The sequence below is a fragment of the Eurosta solidaginis genome, chromosome 5 (genome assembly GCF_040869045.1).
Source record: "Eurosta solidaginis isolate ZX-2024a chromosome 5, ASM4086904v1, whole genome shotgun sequence".
Taxonomy (NCBI): Eukaryota; Metazoa; Arthropoda; class Insecta; order Diptera; family Tephritidae; genus Eurosta; species Eurosta solidaginis.
This window is the reverse complement of record NC_090323.1, coordinates 62872358-62891605: the sequence shown is the minus strand read 5'-3', so window position 1 is coordinate 62891605 and position 19248 is coordinate 62872358. Positions and strand designations below refer to the sequence as shown.

Sequence of the window (19248 nt, the reverse complement as noted above, 5' to 3'; positions counted from 1 at the left end):
GTGTATTTGTGAAAGGCTATTAACGTGTGAATGCATCAGTGTAAGCGGTCAAGGCACGAACCAAATGTATCTGTGTAGGTGTTCGTTGTGTGGAGCGGTAAGCGTATGAATGTATGAGTGCATGATTGTATAGATGGAAAATACGGGAAAGCCGAAAAGAAAGTTTGACATGTAATGGTAAAAATTTTCCGTTTCTGGGTAACGTTCCTTACCACGGCGGTAGCTATAAGAAGGGGCAAAATGAGCCAACGGGCCAAAGTATTATTTCATCAGTGCCAGTGAGTGTAAGTGCAGTGCTAAAGCCTTAAAAATCTTTAAATACACCCAGTTCTTAGTGCGCGCCTCAAATCGCAGTAAAGACTGTTTGCTAAATAGTTTGGACAGTTAAAGTTTTTTTGTGTAGTGCGCGGCGAAAAGGGTATCGCGAACGCTAAAACATAACCAATCTGGTTTGCCACCTAGCTCCCGATCCTGACTGTGACAGCAGAAATGAGCTGAACCACAACGTGTGTCGCGACAGCTAAAAACCAGGTGAGTCTAATGGTTTTCGTTGGCTTTGGATGGGTTTTTTTTCAGCTTGGCATGCCCACTGGGAAGTTAGCTTCCATATAGCCAATTTTCCAAGCAAGCCAAGAGAAAACTTGCATGCATGTATGCACGCCTACATACAGACATATGTGTGTCGGTGCGTATATTAATAATGCAGACAAAAAAAAAAGTAAAATAATAAGTTTCAGCTTCACCAGTTTTTCCACATTAGGAATTCTTGAAGAATAATGTTTTTTTTGTATATTACCAGGGCACCTTTGGAAAGAACACACGCGGCGGAGAATTGAAAATTTCGGTTAGCGGCCTAAAAGCCAAATTAGCGACATCGCACCCAACAACAAACATATATTTGTTCATCGACGGCGCAACGCCAGTTACAAGTAAAACCCCTTTGTTCTATTGGCAATTACAATTCCCACCTGCGGCCACACTTAATTGGTATTGCAACAAAAGAAACGTGTCACAGAAAACATCAGCAACAACCACAACAAATTTTGACAGCAACATTTTTCCCACGGCACATCACGCATACAACAACTACACAGAGGTTTTTCACCGACGGCACAAGACCTAGCACAACACAGGTATTTATTGGCGGCGCAACGCCAACAACAACCACATATTTTGATACCGGCAATACATTGCCACCACAACAACAACTATAACAACACTATCTCCATCCACCAACCAGCTCAACAAAGTAATTTTTATCAGCGTCACACGGATAAGAAGCTAACATATAAAGAAGCATAAAAGCGGTATCGGCGGAGACCACTTCCGACAACAGCAACAAACCACAACGGCAGCAGCAAGCAAAATCCTCGAAATTGAATTTAAAATTATTATGTATTTCCGACCAGTTCTTATTGAATCTGAAGGTATATTATTAGGCTTTTCCGGTCTAAGTTTTTGTTTTTAAGTGCGAAAAAATTAAATGATTCCACTTTTCTAACCCAACGTTTCGCTAATAACTTTTTAGCATCATCAGGGGTATGTGTTTATTTGTTAAATCTGTTACAAACAACAAAATACAAAAATGTTAAATTACATACAATTCTATTGAGTTTGATAAATCCGTATGAAAAATCAACTAAAAACAGATAATAATACATGAAAAACCAACTTACAATATTGCACCTTGCCGAGGGGTTTTCCTCTTTTGAAATTATTTAAAAATATTGTCTTTGAACATACAACACTTTTGAAAAACATAAAAACATTGAACATTTATGGACAGTAAATCAATACCAACTTAACGCTATGGTAATCTCGTCAATACTAAAAACTATTTTCCTAAACACGTAATGTAAGCAGATGCTATATTGTCTGTATCTTCTTTCTTGTTAATCGTCTTTTCTCTTCTTTCCATGATTCTCAGGCTTTCTAAAGTGTATCTTGTTGTTTCTTTCCGTTCCCTGTCAATAATCTTCGCATTAGTAAAGTCAGCTGAGTGTCCACTTGATATTATGTGTTGTGATAACGCTGTACTGTTCTTTTGTTTTCTTATATCCGCTTCATGTTCGCCCAGTCTAACACCTAAGGGACGCTTTGTTGTGCCAATATATATTTTGCCGCATTCTTCGTTTGGTTTTCCTTTACAAGTAATTTCGTAAATAACGTTGTTTTGTTGATGGAGATCTACAGGACACTTTGTTCTTGTAAATATTGTTGACAAAGTGCGGTTTGACTTATAGGCAAGTGTTGTGTTAGTTGTTTTTATTATGCTGTGATCAATATTTTCGGTAAGCTTGGGTATGTATGTGACGCTGTAAAACTTTTTCGCTGCTTTCGTTTCTAAATTTGTTCTTATGTTAGGTTGGTTGCTGGATTTCATGATTTCTTGGTTTATTAGCTCTCGTATTAAATTATTAGGATAATTGTTGCTGCGTAAAATATTATAAATTTTTTGTATATTGGCATTATGAAAAGTTTTGTGGCTTAAGGTCAAAATTTTATGTATGAAATTTTTTGCTGTATTAATCTTATATTTGGTCGGCTGCGAGGAAAGGTAGTTTATTAGGCGTCCTGAAGAGGTAGGTTTTGAATACCAGTCAAGAAAAAGGTTGTGTTCCTCCCTATGGATGCAGACATCAAGAAAAGGTATTTTGGAGTTGGCTTCTATTTCCATTGTAAATTGCAGTTTTTTGTGATATTTATTCAGAATATCTAGAATAATGTTCGCGTCGTTACGTTTAATTATCGCCAAGAGATCGTCTACATATTTACATATAAATTTTATGTCTATATCAAATCGTTTCTTAAGTTCTAAAATAGCATTGTCAAGTAAGTCATCCATAACAATGTCAGCTATTGTAGGTGAAAATTGGATTGCCCATAGCCCAGGAGATACTAGATTTCTGCCTTAAAGATAATAATTATTTTATGTTTGATAATAAGCTTTATACGCAAACGTTTGGAATGCCTATGGGCAATCCAATTTCACCTACAATAGCTGACATTGTTATGGATGACTTACTTGACAATGCTATTTTAGAACTTAAGAAACGATTTGATATAGACATAAAATTTATATGTAAATATGTAGACGATCTCTTGGCGATAATTAAACGTAACGACGCGAACATTATTCTAGATATTCTGAATAAATATCACAAAAAACTGCAATTTACAATGGAAATAGAAGCCAACTCCAAAATACCTTTTCTTGATGTCTGCATCCATAGGGAGGAACACAACCTTTTTCTTGACTGGTATTCAAAACCTACCTCTTCAGGACGCCTAATAAACTACCTTTCCTCGCAGCCGACCAAATATAAGATTAATACAGCAAAAAATTTCATACATAAAATTTTGACCTTAAGCCACAAAACTTTTCATAATGCCAATATACAAAAAATTTATAATATTTTACGCAGCAACAATTATCCTAATAATTTAATACGAGAGCTAATAAACCAAGAAATCATGAAATCCAGCAACCAACCTAACATAAGAACAAATTTAGAAACGAAAGCAGCGAAAAAGTTTTACAGCGTCACATACATACCCAAGCTTACCGAAAATATTGATCACAGCATAATAAAAACAACTAACACAACACTTGCCTATAAGTCAAACCGCACTTTGTCAACGATATTTACAAGAACAAAGTGTCCTGTAGATCTCCATCAACAAAACAACGTTATTTACGAAATTACTTGTAAAGGAAAACCAAACGAAGAATGCGGCAAAATATATATTGGCACAACAAAGCGTCCCTTAGGTGTTAGACTGGGCGAACATGAAGCGGATATAAGAAAACAAAAGAACAGTACAGCGTTATCACAACACATAATATCAAGTGGACACTCAGCTGACTTTACTAATGCGAAGATTATTGACAGGGAACGGAAAGAAACAACAAGATACACTTTAGAAAGCCTGAGAATCATGGAAAGAAGAGAAAAGACGATTAACAAGAAAGAAGATACAGACAATATAGCATCTGCTTACATTACGTGTTTAGGAAAATAGTTTTTAGTATTGACGAGATTACCATAGCGTTAAGTTGGTATTGATTTACTGTCCATAAATGTTCAATGTTTTTATGTTTTTCAAAAGTGTTGTATGTTCAAAGACAATATTTTTAAATAATTTCAAAAGAGGAAAACCCCTCGGCAAGGTGCAATATTGTAAGTTGGTTTTTCATGTATTATTATCTGTTTTTAGTTGATTTTTCATACGGATTTATCAAACTCAATAGAATTGTATGTAATTTAACATTTTTGTATTTTGTTGTTTGTAACAGATTTAACAAATAAACACATACCCCTGATGATGCTAAAAAGTTATTAGCGAAACGTTGGGTTAGAAAAGTGGAATCATTTAATTTTTTCGCACTTAAAAACAAAAACTTAGACCGGAAAAGCCTAATAATATACCTTCAGATTCAATAAGAACTGGTCGGAAATACATAATATTTAAACTCGGAAGGCCTGCCGAATAATCTGTTTATTTTTTCTGCTACGAACAACATTTACAAAGCCAACCAAAATGAAGCATTTTTACAAGCATATAAGCTATAAGCATGGAAATTTAGCATGCATATCCCTCAAACACTACAGCAAACAAATACAGAAACTATCTAAGCATAAAGAAGATCTAAAATTTCTCTTAGAATGCAAACGATACGGACTTATCCCTTATCACCTAACAAATTCAATCAGACACGTTGAAATTAACACCACTTCTGAAAAGATAAGACAACAGATTGATAAGTCAAAACAAAGTTTTCTAATGAAAATATTAAATTTAGAAATTACGCAAACCAACATTAACATCAAGCTTACAAAAGATCTATTAAATCAGGCTCAACAGCAATTAAAATATACTTTAAATGAGGTAGAATTTAACACATTTGTCAATAAGCAAAGTTTCCTCAGTCACAGGATCGCAGAAAGAAAGAGAACTATACTTATGTCGAAAATAAATAAACTTAAGAATGAAAAAATGAAGAAGCTTAACATAACAACAAACGATAACTGGTTCGTAAATAAAACAACGATTGATTTCCCTAACGAAGTTAAATGGATATTGTCACTTGGTAAAAAATTCACAGTACCAACAACAAAATCAAATTTTTCACCTATACACATCATAGCTGAAATTGAACAAATTATACAATCATTAGAAAACGAAAAGGATAAGGAAATTGCGCGTAACAAAGTGAGCAATAGAATTCTTCAATTTAAGCGTAACATTAAGCATAATGAAGCCCAAAAATTTATATTAGCGGCATTTTGTAAGGCGAAAGCGTTCGTCGGTAAATACAAGAACGAAATTGTTTTAACAGAGGCTGACAAGGGAAAGAAAACAGTAGCAATGTATAAAACTGAGTATATAGAGAAAATGAGTAAGCTAATCGAAGACAAAAGCACTTATAAAGCAACAAGAACTGACCCTACAAATACTTTACAAAAGAAAAACAACAGAATAGTGGACGAGCTTTACAAAAACAAACATATCAATTATAGAGAGAAACAACAACTCACTTGCTCTGCGGCTTTGGCACCTAGAATATATGGATTGCCAAAAATACATAAGCCTGAAATGCCTTTACGTCCTATTGTTTCTTCAGTTATGGTCCCCTGCTACAAATTGTCAAATTACGTTGGAGATATTCTACAAGCTTTAATATCGGAAAAATACAATGTTAAGAATTCGTTCAACCTAAAAGATAGATTAGCCAATATAAGGTTATGTGATGATGAAGTTCTAGTGTCCTTTGATGTCGTTTCATTGTTCACTAACATACCAACAATGTTAGCCTCGAAAATAATTCTTGGAAAATGGAACCAAATAAAAGAAAAAACCAATATTCCAAAGCCGAAATTCCAGGAGATACTAGATTTCTGCCTTAAAGATAATAATTATTTTATGTTTGATAATAAGCTTTATACGCAAACGTTTGGAATGCCTATGGGCAATCCAATTTCACCTACAATAGCTGACATTGTTATGGATGACTTACTTGACAATGCTATTTTAGAACTTAAGAAACGATTTGATATAGACATAAAATTTATATGTAAATATGTAGACGATCTCTTGGCGATAATTAAACGTAACGACGCGAACATTATTCTAGATATTCTGAATAAATATCACAAAAAACTGCAATTTACAATGGAAATAGAAGCCAACTCCAAAATACCTTTTCTTGATGTCTGCATCCATAGGGAGGAACACAACCTTTTTCTTGACTGGTATTCAAAACCTACCTCTTCAGGACGCCTAATAAACTACCTTTCCTCGCAGCCGACCAAATATAAGATTAATACAGCAAAAAATTTCATACATAAAATTTTGACCTTAAGCCACAAAACTTTTCATAATGCCAATATACAAAAAATTTATAATATTTTACGCAGCAACAATTATCCTAATAATTTAATACGAGAGCTAATAAACCAAGAAATCATGAAATCCAGCAACCAACCTAACATAAGAACAAATTTAGAAACGAAAGCAGCGAAAAAGTTTTACAGCGTCACATACATACCCAAGCTTACCGAAAATATTGATCACAGCATAATAAAAACAACTAACACAACACTTGCCTATAAGTCAAACCGCACTTTGTCAACGATATTTACAAGAACAAAGTGTCCTGTAGATCTCCATCAACAAAACAACGTTATTTACGAAATTACTTGTAAAGGAAAACCAAACGAAGAATGCGGCAAAATATATATTGGCACAACAAAGCGTCCCTTAGGTGTTAGACTGGGCGAACATGAAGCGGATATAAGAAAACAAAAGAACAGTACAGCGTTATCACAACACATAATATCAAGTGGACACTCAGCTGACTTTACTAATGCGAAGATTATTGACAGGGAACGGAAAGAAACAACAAGATACACTTTAGAAAGCCTGAGAATCATGGAAAGAAGAGAAAAGACGATTAACAAGAAAGAAGATACAGACAATATAGCATCTGCTTACATTACGTGTTTAGGAAAATAGTTTTTAGTATTGACGAGATTACCATAGCGTTAAGTTGGTATTGATTTACTGTCCATAAATGTTCAATGTTTTTATGTTTTTCAAAAGTGTTGTATGTTCAAAGACAATATTTTTAAATAATTTCAAAAGAGGAAAACCCCTCGGCAAGGTGCAATATTGTAAGTTGGTTTTTCATGTATTATTATCTGTTTTTAGTTGATTTTTCATACGGATTTATCAAACTCAATAGAATTGTATGTAATTTAACATTTTTGTATTTTGTTGTTTGTAACAGATTTAACAAATAAACACATACCCCTGATGATGAATTTAAAATTTTTTTTTTGTGTGTTGTTTCCAACACGCTATACTTTTGTATTTTCTCACATACCTTTTTTTTGTATGCTTACTCTTATGGTTAGGTTAGGTTAGGTTGGGGTGGCTGCCCGAGGGCACACTTAGGGCAGTAGTACTAGGCCCGTTGTGATACCACGAAAAACACCGTTACCTCTCCTCTTCGAACCATTTTGAGGACCTGATGAAATCTACCAGGTCCTTGACGTCATGCTCCACAACCTGACTCATAGTATCAAGAAATGGAGCTCCCAGAAAGCGCTGCCGTGCTCCGCTTAGTGCTGGGCAGTTGCAAATGAGGTGAACCACCGTTTCCTCCTCCTCATCTTCTTTACAACTCCTACAGCAACGACGATAAGGCGCTGCTAGCCTTTCTGCATGCCTACCTATGAGGCAATGACCCGTTAGTGCCCCTACAAGTGTGGAAATTGTATCCCTTCTTAGGTTGTAAACGTGACGGGACCTTTTAGGATCCCATTTAGGCCAGTTTTCTTTCGACGTTCGACATCCCGGTGTTTGTAGCCATCTTTCGTCGGCTTGACGGTAGATGTGCTCTTTTAGCATTAGCTTGCATGTGGACAGGGGCATACCTAAGCGTTATTGTCCAGGAAGAACCTGCTTGGTCGTACCCTGCCTAGCGAGTTCATCTGCAATACAGTTTCCCTCGATATCCCTATGTCCAGGGACCCATGTGAGGTGTACACGGTTCTGTTGAGCCATCTCTTGAAGAGATCGGCGACAGTTTAGTGCTAGTTCAGAATTGAACGAGTGGGAGCCCAGAGATTTTATGGCAGCTTGGCTGTCGCTGAAGATAAACATTTCTTTGCCGACAATGTATGTCCCTATCCTAGCTGCGGCTTCCATTATGGCTGCAACTTCTGCCTGGAATACACTGCAGTGGTCGGGTAGTCTGAATGAGAGCTGGAGGTCAAGGTCCCTTGAGTATACTCCACCCCCAACTCTCCCGTTTAGCTTGGAGCCGTCCGTGTATATGGAAATGCTGTTGCCCATAGCAAGGCACTTGTCCGAATCCGTCCAGTCATCCCTGCTGGGTATGTTTATCTTAAAGTTGGTTTCTGCAACTGTTGTGGTCGCACAGCGTGCTAGGAGGGAGAAAACTGTATTTGTTTAGTATACTTGAGTGTCCTGTGGTCCTGTTGTTCCAGCACGACAACTCCCTTAGACGCAGGGCTGACGTTGCCGCTGCTCGATGACCAGCCAGATCCAGTGGAAAGATGTCAAGAATGACCTGAAGAGCTTCGCTAGGCGTTGTCCTTAGAGCCCCGCTTATGCTTATCATGCTGGATCTGTGGACTTTACCCAACAAGTTTAGGTTTGACGCCTTGCTCAAGGCTGGCCACCATACGACTACCCCATACAGCAGTATGGGTCTGATAATCGCGGTATAAATCCATCTGCATATGTTGGGGGTGAGTCCCCATTTTTTGCCAATGGCTCTTTTACACGTATATAATGCAATGTACGCTTTCTTTTGTCGCTGGATAACGTTGTCCTTCCAGTTCAGCTTTTTGTCTAAAACTACGCCTAAAAATTTGGCTTTATCTACCAGGCTTAGGCGCACCCCATTTAGTTCAGGTAGGTTCAACGATGGTATTTTGTATCGTTTGGTATATAAGACAAGCTCTACTTTATCGGAGTTGACGCTGAGTCCACATCGGGAAGCCCACAAGGAAACCTCTCGCAGTGCTACCTGCATCAAGTCGCACAAAGTTTGAGGAAACTTGCCTCTGTAGATAATCGCTAGGTCATCAGCATATGCCACGACCTTCCCGCTCCCCCAACTAGTATCTCTTAATAGCGAGTTTACCGTTAGGTTCCATAGTAAGGGGGAAAGGACACCACCCTGGGGCGTGCCCCTTGCGACAAATCGTGTTACCTCAACCTTCCCCAGTGAGGAGAGCACTTTCCTTCCCCTGAGCAGTTCATCAATTAGTCCCACTAAGGGTCTATTTACGTCCAGATCAGTTAAAGCAATGTTAACGGCGTCTGGACTTATGTTGTTGAATGCTCCTTCAATGTCTAGGAAGGCCACAAGACAATAATCCTTTTCGAACAAGGATGTTTCTATAGTAGAGACTAGGCTGTGTAGCGCAGTCTCCGTAGATTTACCTTTGGTGTACGCGTGTTGATAGTCCGAAATGAGATTCCTATAAATGCTTGTAGTGAGAAAATCGCTAACTATTCTCTCTAGAGTCTTGAGTACGAAGGATGAAAGACTGATAGGTCTATAGTCCTTCGGCTCGTAATGAGAGGCTTTGCCTGCCTTAGGAATGAATATGACCGTGGCGCTCCTCCATGCACACGGAATATAGTTCATAGCCAAACAAGCGGTATATATGTGCCGCAGCCAGTTGGCTGATACCTCCAAAGAGTATATAAGTTGAGCGGGTACAATCCCGTCTAGTCCAGCAGCCTTAAAAGTTTTAAAACTTTTGACTGCCCACCTCACTCTCTCCTCAGTGATGGGTATATTCACAGCTTGGTTTGCTGCAGGTACTTCCGGTGCGTTTGTCATATTTCCCGGGAAATGTGTGTCCAGGAGCAGCTCTAGAGTTTCCCCTTCTGTGCTGGTCCAGGTACCATTCGGTCTCCGCAGAAAGCTAATAGCTGTTTGCGTCTTAGAAAGCACGCACCGTAGCCTGGATGTGTACACGACACTTTCGACTCCAGTGCAGAAGTTTCTCCATGAAGTTCTCTTCGCTTGTCTCAGGACTTTTTTGTAGATTCTTAGTTTGTCCTTGTATTCTAGCCATTGTGACCCGTTATCAAAGAATTTGGCTTACTCTTATTGTAACATTCCTTTTTTGACATAAGTTTTGTGGTAGGAAAAATATTGGGTAAAACTAAGGGCTGGGGTTGCTAATTTGAAAATTTTTCCAGGAAACCTTTTTGCTAAGGTCTAATTAATACTTCACTTGCCTTTTTTTTTTTATTATATTTTTGATTAATTTTTCATTTCACTTTACACTTTTTGAAATTTCTTTAATTAGTTTTTCATTTGCAATTCCCCTTTCTGTGACATTTATTTGTAAGATTCTTTTGTTTCTTTTGTTGCGGCTAATTACTATGTTCTGAGCACACTGATCTTTATCGGTGTGCTCTGCCCACAGTTCCACTTCCGCACATGTTTTTTTTTTGGACTAAGTCGAAATTATGCAATTTTGAACTTACTTATTTTACTAATTTGGTTTGCCCAGATCGCACATACATACTTCTTTGCCGGAACGCTTCCGACAAACTTACCCCTGACTTCCGCACATTTAGCCTCAGGAGCTTGCTTTTAAACACCTGAAAAATTGTTGAATCTTTTTTTATAATTTTTTTTCTTTCGAATTTTTCTTTTCTTTCATTCACGTTTTTTTTTTATATATTGTCAGCACGGCTATAACGTTATCACTATCAATACGCTCACATCCAAGACCGTATGCGATCGATCTTGATCAGTGGTTGGGCGTGGTCATATGTACGTATGTATGTTTGAGTTTTTTTGTTTCAGCTACTCAACTGCAGCGGCGCCGTTGGATAAGGAGAGTAACTTGGTGAGTGTTTTCAGTGAAATATAAAAAATTTATCAAAATACGCCTGTTTAGTTGTATGTACATGTGTTAGCACAGATTCCTGCTCTTTCAAAAATAGAACAGGAATTAGCAAAGCAGAAAAATAAAAACAGAGTGCAACGAACATATGTGCATGCATGGAAAACGTCACAAACGTACAGTTGCACTTACATACATACCATTTGTTTGCATATACACATTAATTCTTTTCCTTGATGACCTACTTTTGCTGTGTACATAATTGATCTTATGTTTATTTGAGCGGTTGCGGTAGGTCAGGGATTAGGGTACTTGAATTTTTTTTATTCGCCCTCTTATTTTATTTTATGTGAATTTGTATCTTTAGAATTTAGAATTAGCTCCTATTAATAATATCGCATTAGGGTGGCCCTAAAAGTTTAAATTTTTTTGTTTGAGGCCAGACACTTTGTCTATTAGTCGTAGGTATTTTTTTTATAGAATTGAATTTGGAATGTATCTACTGGTTCTTGCACTCTTATGAATTTTTAATGTTCGCCAGTAATAAAATTTAGCATTAAGTTTGAGCAATTTTTTTATTGTTACTTTGAGTAAACTTTTGAAACACTTGGAAAATTATTTTGTAGTAAACTTTGAGTTTAAAGTTTTATTGAAATTGGTGAACTAGTAGTAGGGTGTTAGTCGGTAATTTGTAAACCAAAAATTTTGTAAATAAATTATAAGAATTATGTTTGGATGAAATTTTAAGACATTCATTATGCAGGGCTAAAGTTTTAAGTTGGTGTTGGTGCTGCGCTTGTGCGCGGAAAGGTTAGGTGAAGGTGAGTGTTTAGGGAAAATGACTGAGTGACAGGGGACAGACTCATGTCAGGGTTGGGGGCACTGTAAGTAGATAGGAGTCAGCACAGTGCCCATGATGCGGTGCAGGTTGCACTGCAGAGGGAGGGTAGACTCCACCTGACAGGACAGGCCTCCATCTTTTTCCCCTCTTAACTCTGCCCCTCACGTTTATTTCTATCTTTTTCAGCTTTTTCTCTCCTTTCTATACACATGCAGGTATGAACCCTCTTTTTGTTCATGTGGCTGCGGGTGAGGTCGGTAGTGCAATACCCCGCCCAAGACGACGAGCTAGCCTGGGCCCGCAAGCATACCTGCTTGCCGCCGCTCCTCACCACCCAAACAGTCAGCCACGTAACAGCACATTTGAATAAAGAAATGTTCTTGCAAATGAATCTGTTTCAAATAAGTTGAAAAATGCAGTTAGTATTGTTGCTGGTGGTCGTTCATCCATTTGTGGAGTAGTATTTTCAGTGAAATAAACAGCTGGAAGGCGATCATGAATTGGAAATGATAATATTCTCCAAACTGCTTCGTTGCTACTAATGTATCTTCCCATTTGGTAATTAGTGATTTCATCATTCTGATTTGCAACTCCAAATACTGCCATGTCACTTCCTTTATTGATATATTTGCATATTATTTTATACTAAAAAATAAAAAACACACACCTTAATGTCACTTAAATAATAATTTTTATTTTGTAACTTAAATTACAAAAACAATACAAATTGTTTCGACACTCGCGTGGTGCCTTCTTCAGGTGTTTATGTCAACTAACCATTGTCCATCAGATGACAAATAAAGCGAGTGTCGAAACAATTTGTATTGTTTTTGTAATTTAAGTTACAAAATAAAAATTATTATTTAAGTGACACTAAGGTGTGTGTTTTTTATTTTTTAGTATAAAATAATTGAACGTTGTCACTTACCACTCAAAACAAAACATTCAATATTTGCATATGTATTTGATGGATTTTACGGAATTACAATATTCAACATTTATATGTGCGTTAAATGTTTTCGATAATAATTTGGAACACGGAACTATCCAACGGTTATCGATCTCCACATCTTGATTATTTATTTTCACAGTGACTGTTTTTTCCATTATCTTCTGGTGATCTTATACGGTACAATGGATATCCATTATTTCCAGTCATTGTTTCAGCAATTAATTGCTTTGGGTAATTTTTGCAACATTTACCATCAACCATACATGGAGAATTTTGATTTAACGTACCACACGGACCATGAATCATGTTTTTGGTTACAGTAGCATGTAATTCGGGATCTTCATTTATATCTGGAATTTCAGCACATATAATATCATCAATTTTATCTGTAGTTAGGTTTTGTTTTAACCAAATCAAAATATGCGCATGAGGCAAGCCTCTTTTTTGCCATTCCACAGAATACATGAAACATTGTACATCTCCGTAAACTTTATGTTTTACAATGAAATTCATTAGAGACTGTAGCTTTCGTCTAAACACTCTTGCAGTAATGCCATGCCTATCAGTAGCTGATTGTCCAGGATATAAATGATTCTTAATATCATCCCATTTCGGATTGCATGTAAAAGTTATGAATAAGTCGGGTCGACCATAATTTCTGACATAACACATTGCATCTCGGGCGTGTTCATGCATATGCCTTCGACTGCCTGTATACGATGAAGGCAATATTACCATTTGACCAATGTTATTCACGATGGTATCGTTGTTAATTGCATCTCGTAAATGTATGTATTCGTCACAGCGTAATTTTCTTTGGTTGAATTTAATGTAATTCAATCGTTCTGTTTCTATTTTGGCATACATGTCAACAATGTACTGATGAAATAATTTACGACATTTTAAAATGTGATTCTCTTGATTTCTTCTCATCATGATTCGGTATCCATAATAATTCATTGCACTTACAGTTTTATTTCATTTCTTGACCATTTGCTGGGTTTTATTGTTTTATATCAATCGAATAACCATCTTCACCACGACAGAATATCAGAGGATATTGCAGTTCATCATATTTTCGATGCGTTTCATTAACACTTTGCAGTTTATCATTTCTTCTTTGCAAAACAATATCCCTTGGTTGAAATTCATCACAATTGCAACCTCGTTGCTTGAAGTTGGTTGATTGTATCTTCCACGATGTTTGCCGGTAGGCGTTTTATTTGCATCAATTTTGATTTTATGATTACCAGATGACAATCTTTCGATTGTTGTTTTAAAACTTTGCACCAAACCATTGTGTGTGTGTAATAAATCTTTTAAATCTTGTCTACAAGAAAATGTTTGGAATCGGGTGATCTTCCGGATAATAATGTAGCTAATGGTTCGGGCGGATGTTGTATGTCTGGTAAACGAACTTTTCCTGCAGCGCAACACATGCCTGATTTTTCAGTTTTAAATTTCAATGCGTGACAAAATCCGCAAATTTTATCCATACTTCCAATGACAACGTATTTGTGAAATGAATAATCAAATTGTGGGTTACATTGAAATGCTGCACCATTCAAATTTACAGAATTGATATTTATTGGCCGATTTTGAGAACGTGACCTGTTACGATCTCTTTGTTGACTTAAATCTATTAGCATGATTTTCTTCATTTTTATTTTGTCTGTGATTTTGCACATTTCTATTGTGACGGGTATTACGTCCGATGTTAGCATGTATTCTACCTCTTCCACCTCTTGGCATTTCTTTTACCTGTCAGTTGCATTCAAACGTCACTTTTATCAAAATCGAATCAAACTGGTCTTCTTTATGTCACTCTGAGCTCTTGATTGCTAATTTTCTGTTTTTAAAATGGAATTCAAATTGACATACTGTTAGCAGCATCTTTTGAAAATATAATTGAACTGTGACCATGTGTTGAAATGGAAATTAAACAGAAAAGAAATCGGCAATCATCAGCAAAAATAATATCTATTTTTGAAATTTTGCCTGAAAATATCTACGGAAAGTGTGAAAACAATCTCTTTTTTTAAATATTTTTAGTAAAGACTTCCAAAATATTTATTATTTTTGCCGATTTCTGTTGTGTGTATTTCTCACTCCCTTTGTTCGCTGCTTCACTTGTTACCAATCATTTGCAAAAATAATATATATTTTGTAAATTTTTCGTGAAAATATCGTTGGAAAATGTGAACACAATCTCTTTTCTTAAATATTTTCATTAAAATTTTCCAAAATATCCAAAATTTTAGGCGATGATTTCCGATTTCTGTTCTATGTTTTTTACCCTCCAAATTGACTACGTACGGAAGCCAAACAAACTTAGAACAGAAACCGTCATTCATCGGCGAAATTTTTGAATATTTTGTTGAAAATATCGGCTGTAATTTTGTATTTTTTCTTTACTTTTAATGAAAATATTTAAGAAAAGAGATTGTTTTTCATTTTCCGTCGATATTTTCATTAAAATTTTCCAAAATAATAATTATTTTTGACCTTGATTTACACTTTTCACTGTTTTGCCGCCGTAACTTACCACGTCCGTTCTGTTCCAATGCCACGGCGAAAAGACGCGCTGTATACGCTTGTGCTTGGTCTCAAAACTACTGAAATCATCCACCACCATCAAGACGATCACTAATAACCTTTCGTCTATTTTGCTCTACTGTCGTCTTGTATTCGAGTTACAAACTACCAACCTAAACGACAACAACGTAACAATAAACTGTTTTCATGTGGCCAGACGAACGTTTACTTACATGATACATATACACGAACGAATCGTCTGGCAGACGAAACGATCGTTCGTCTCGAGATACAAAATCAGGCTGTATGTTTGTGTTTAACAATGCTGTCAAAGTCACCAATACCACAATCAGTGCACGGATTTTACCACTTTATTGGTAGATCTACCAACTTTTTAGCCCATTTTCATTTTCTACCACTTCTACCACCAAAGCCTAAAAATCTACCAACATTTGCCTTTGTAAGGAAATTAAGAAACGATTCAATTTCGTAGAGGAAAAACTACACCTTTTGGAATATTTTGATGCAAAAAATATTCAATTTAGTCAAATGACACCGATTGTTCCCTTACTTAAAGCTTTTCCATTTCACAAGACTTCCATGGAAATTCTCAACCACGAATGGCGATCATTAATGTTATATGATAAGGAAATAATAGAAAAGATATTTTTCGACGATATTCTTAAAGGATGGATAAAATTGGGAACTGAAAAGAATCTTCTAAAAGAAAATTTGAGTGAATAAATGTTCTCCTTAGCAATATTACCTCACATTAGTGCAGCCGCAGAAAGGTAGTTCTCTATAATGAACGACATAAAAACCGCCAAGCATAATGGATTAAAAATTTCAAGCATTTCCAATCAAATATTAATAAAAGAGTATTGTATCGGATGGACTTTATTTCAGCCTCCAATTAAATTAATAAGATTTTATAAAAAATTTTACTTTGAAGGTGATTTTGTTCCTTGTATTTTTTTAACGCCCATATGGAACTAGATTTTTCTTTTGTTTTTTTCTGACAATTTTTTTTGTTGAAATTCGGTTCTTATTTTGAAAAATTTATGCACAAATTCAAACAAGAAATAAATTTGTTTATGAAAGAAATTAGTAAATGAGCTCGCAAATATTTTCCTGCGCATTTTCATCAGTTTTTTATGAATAATTTTGAACGAAAAAAAAAAGTTTTAAGTAAACGATAACATGCCAAAATCGGTTATTTTGTGGCAGAGTAATACCGGTATATTGGAAAATTGCTGTTGCAATGAGACGTATCGGTAAAGTTTCCTCAGTATTTCAAGCTCAAAATACAGGAAAAAGCAAGTATGATATAGGCATTAGCTATGTATATACAAATTTATATGAATTTTTTTGGATTGTTTACATTTTTTTGTGTTATTTCCGTGAAATGTGCTTTATTTCTTTTACAATAAAATATGAATTGTTTTGTACAAATATAAAATGTAGCTATTGTTTTCTTGAAAAAAAAAAAAAAATCTACCAACTTCTACCACTATTTTAATTTTTCGTCTACCCATTTTCTCGTTTTAAAAACCCCGTGCACTGGCCACAATACACGCATTGCAACATTTAAATGCTGGTTTTGTGTAAATATTTGAGTAAAATGTACTCTCCATGGAAACCGTTTACAACAACAATCACTTGCCTAAGAGGAACGCTACCTCGCATTGTTGAATGATATGGTTGTCTCAAGTCATCAGCTGATTTTATTTTTTTCATTGCATGGTCGCTGCGGTTGTCAAAAGGAGATACAAAATGTAAACAAAGGCTGTTGTTAGGCATGGTTGAATGATAATTAAACCATGCACCAATACACAGATTATGATAATCTGTGCAAAGGTGTTTTGTTCTTGTCGACTTGAGCCAACCATATAATTGAACGATGCTTCCTCGTGTATACTGCGTGTTGACGGAGAAGTGAAAGGAGAAACGAAAGAACACGAAGAAAAAAACACAGTACACATGAAGCAGCATTTCTCTTACCCGTATGGTTGTTGTTGTAAACGGTTTGTATGGTGCGTACATTTTACGCACATATATACGCATAAGTCACGAATGCGTGAACCGATTTTAACCAAACATAGTTTTAAACCTTCTCCACATGTGCCTCTTCAATGTGGCAAAGTTTGGTTAAAGTACGTTCAGCTATTCTCCGTAAAATTCATCACAACGCGAAAAAAAGCTAAATTTTTATATATATAAGTTAAACCTTCTAGGCCATACCGCCCTCCCACCCCCTAGTTGCATGAGGAACTTGGGGTCGTCCGAGCCTAGGCTGTTAATGAAACAGGATTCGCTACGGATAACTGAGGTTGACAAATGGGTTGGAGAAACTATATATTGCGCTGGCAACCCCTTGAGAGGGTTGCGCTACACAACCCCTTAAATCAATTTGGTTTTTTAGTCGCCTCTTATAACAGGCAGGTAATACCTAACCTAACATAACCTAGAAATGGAGAGAAAGGGATAGATGGAGCGGGGGAGGGAGAAGGAGAGAGAGTTTGAGAGAAAGGAAGCGAGAGAAATTACGGAGAGGGAGAAAGAGACACAGAAGAAGAGAAAGGCAAAGGGAGGAGTGAATTAAAGTATACCAAAAAAAAAAAGGATAAAAGGAGAGGGAGCGTAAGAGGTAAAAAATTATTAAAAGTTTTGCAGACAGACCAAAGTTGGGGCAGAACGACGTCTAACGGGTCACCTAGTAGTTTACATTGTTATTGTAGAGAAACAAAAAATCATCTTTGTAGTGCATAAGTTAGTTGCTAACTATTAAGAGAGGTAAAAATAGATGTTTGATTGCTAAAAAGTGGGAGCGAGCTATCATTTGTGCTTGGGTGAGAGTTATAATCTTGACACATACTGCAGAAGTTCTCATTTAATTCAAAATTGGTGTTATATTGTTTTAGGGAGAAAGGCTTAAAATGTCGAGTTGGTCGGCGGTCCCCCATCGGGTTAGGGGGTCAGAATATACCCGCGGTAGGTATGCCTGTCGTAAGAGGCGACTAAAATACCAGATTCAAGGGGTTGTGTAGCGCAACCCTTCAGGTTGCCAGCGCAATATACAGCTTCTCCAAATCCAATTGTCAACTTCACCTATCCGTGGCGAATCCTGTTTCACTAACAGACGAGGCTCTGGCGACCCCAAGCTTCTCATGGAACGGATCTGTATCCGGCAAGGACCATCACATCGATAACACTCCCCAAAGCCTTCGGGGAGTAACCTTATGGTTACAACAACAACAACAACAGTTGGTCTTGCTTCGATTAGAAAAGATCTAGAAATCCAAGAGTTCACTAATAAATAAATGTTCCCAAGCATTTTTCAACGACTAAGAAATGCGGGAAGATTAATAAGTTTCAACCGGTTAATGTGAAGGGGTTGATTACACAAGGAATCCCATTGAATATTTCTTACGGCAAAAAGTAAAAATTGTTTTTAATTGATTCTTACCTATCTATGTGGACTTGATATCGCGGAATCCAAGCTGGATCCTGGAAAGGATATTATTTTATTAACTTTTTGAATATATAACAAATGGGTGATAATGACTCACTGTATTCTCATAATTAAACCTGGCAAGCCAATAGGTCTGCCATAACAGCTAGGCAACCCAGGTACTTATGTACCATAAATTTCATACTTTTGATTAGTAAAAACATAATTTGTTCATTCTTTAAATGATTGAATAATACAAAACAAAAAACCCTATTGAAAAATGTATTAAAAATATTCTTGAGGAGATATTACCTAATAAGCCAGTCGTAAAATACTTTCCTTCATGCCCAACTACATATTATTATTATTATTACTAAGTCTGGAAGCACTGCGACCTTTGTGCAGATATATTGTGCAAGACCTTTCAGGCTAATTTTGTACCTAGAGGCTTTTGATGTATTTAAGGACCTCTTCAGACTTTTTGCTCCATATCACATAAGGATTAAGAGTCCGACCACCTAGATGGGATAGTCTTTGTCCAGCCAGAGCCACGCATTCACAG

General features: G+C 36.4%; 1 protein-coding gene across 4 annotated transcripts in view; it reads left to right on the top strand.

Moving 5' to 3' along the window:
• Positions 1 to 19248, top strand: part of LOC137233696 (uncharacterized) — an 88248-nt gene that overhangs the window by 24079 nt on the left and 44921 nt on the right. The gene's annotated exons all lie outside the window — the stretch shown is intronic.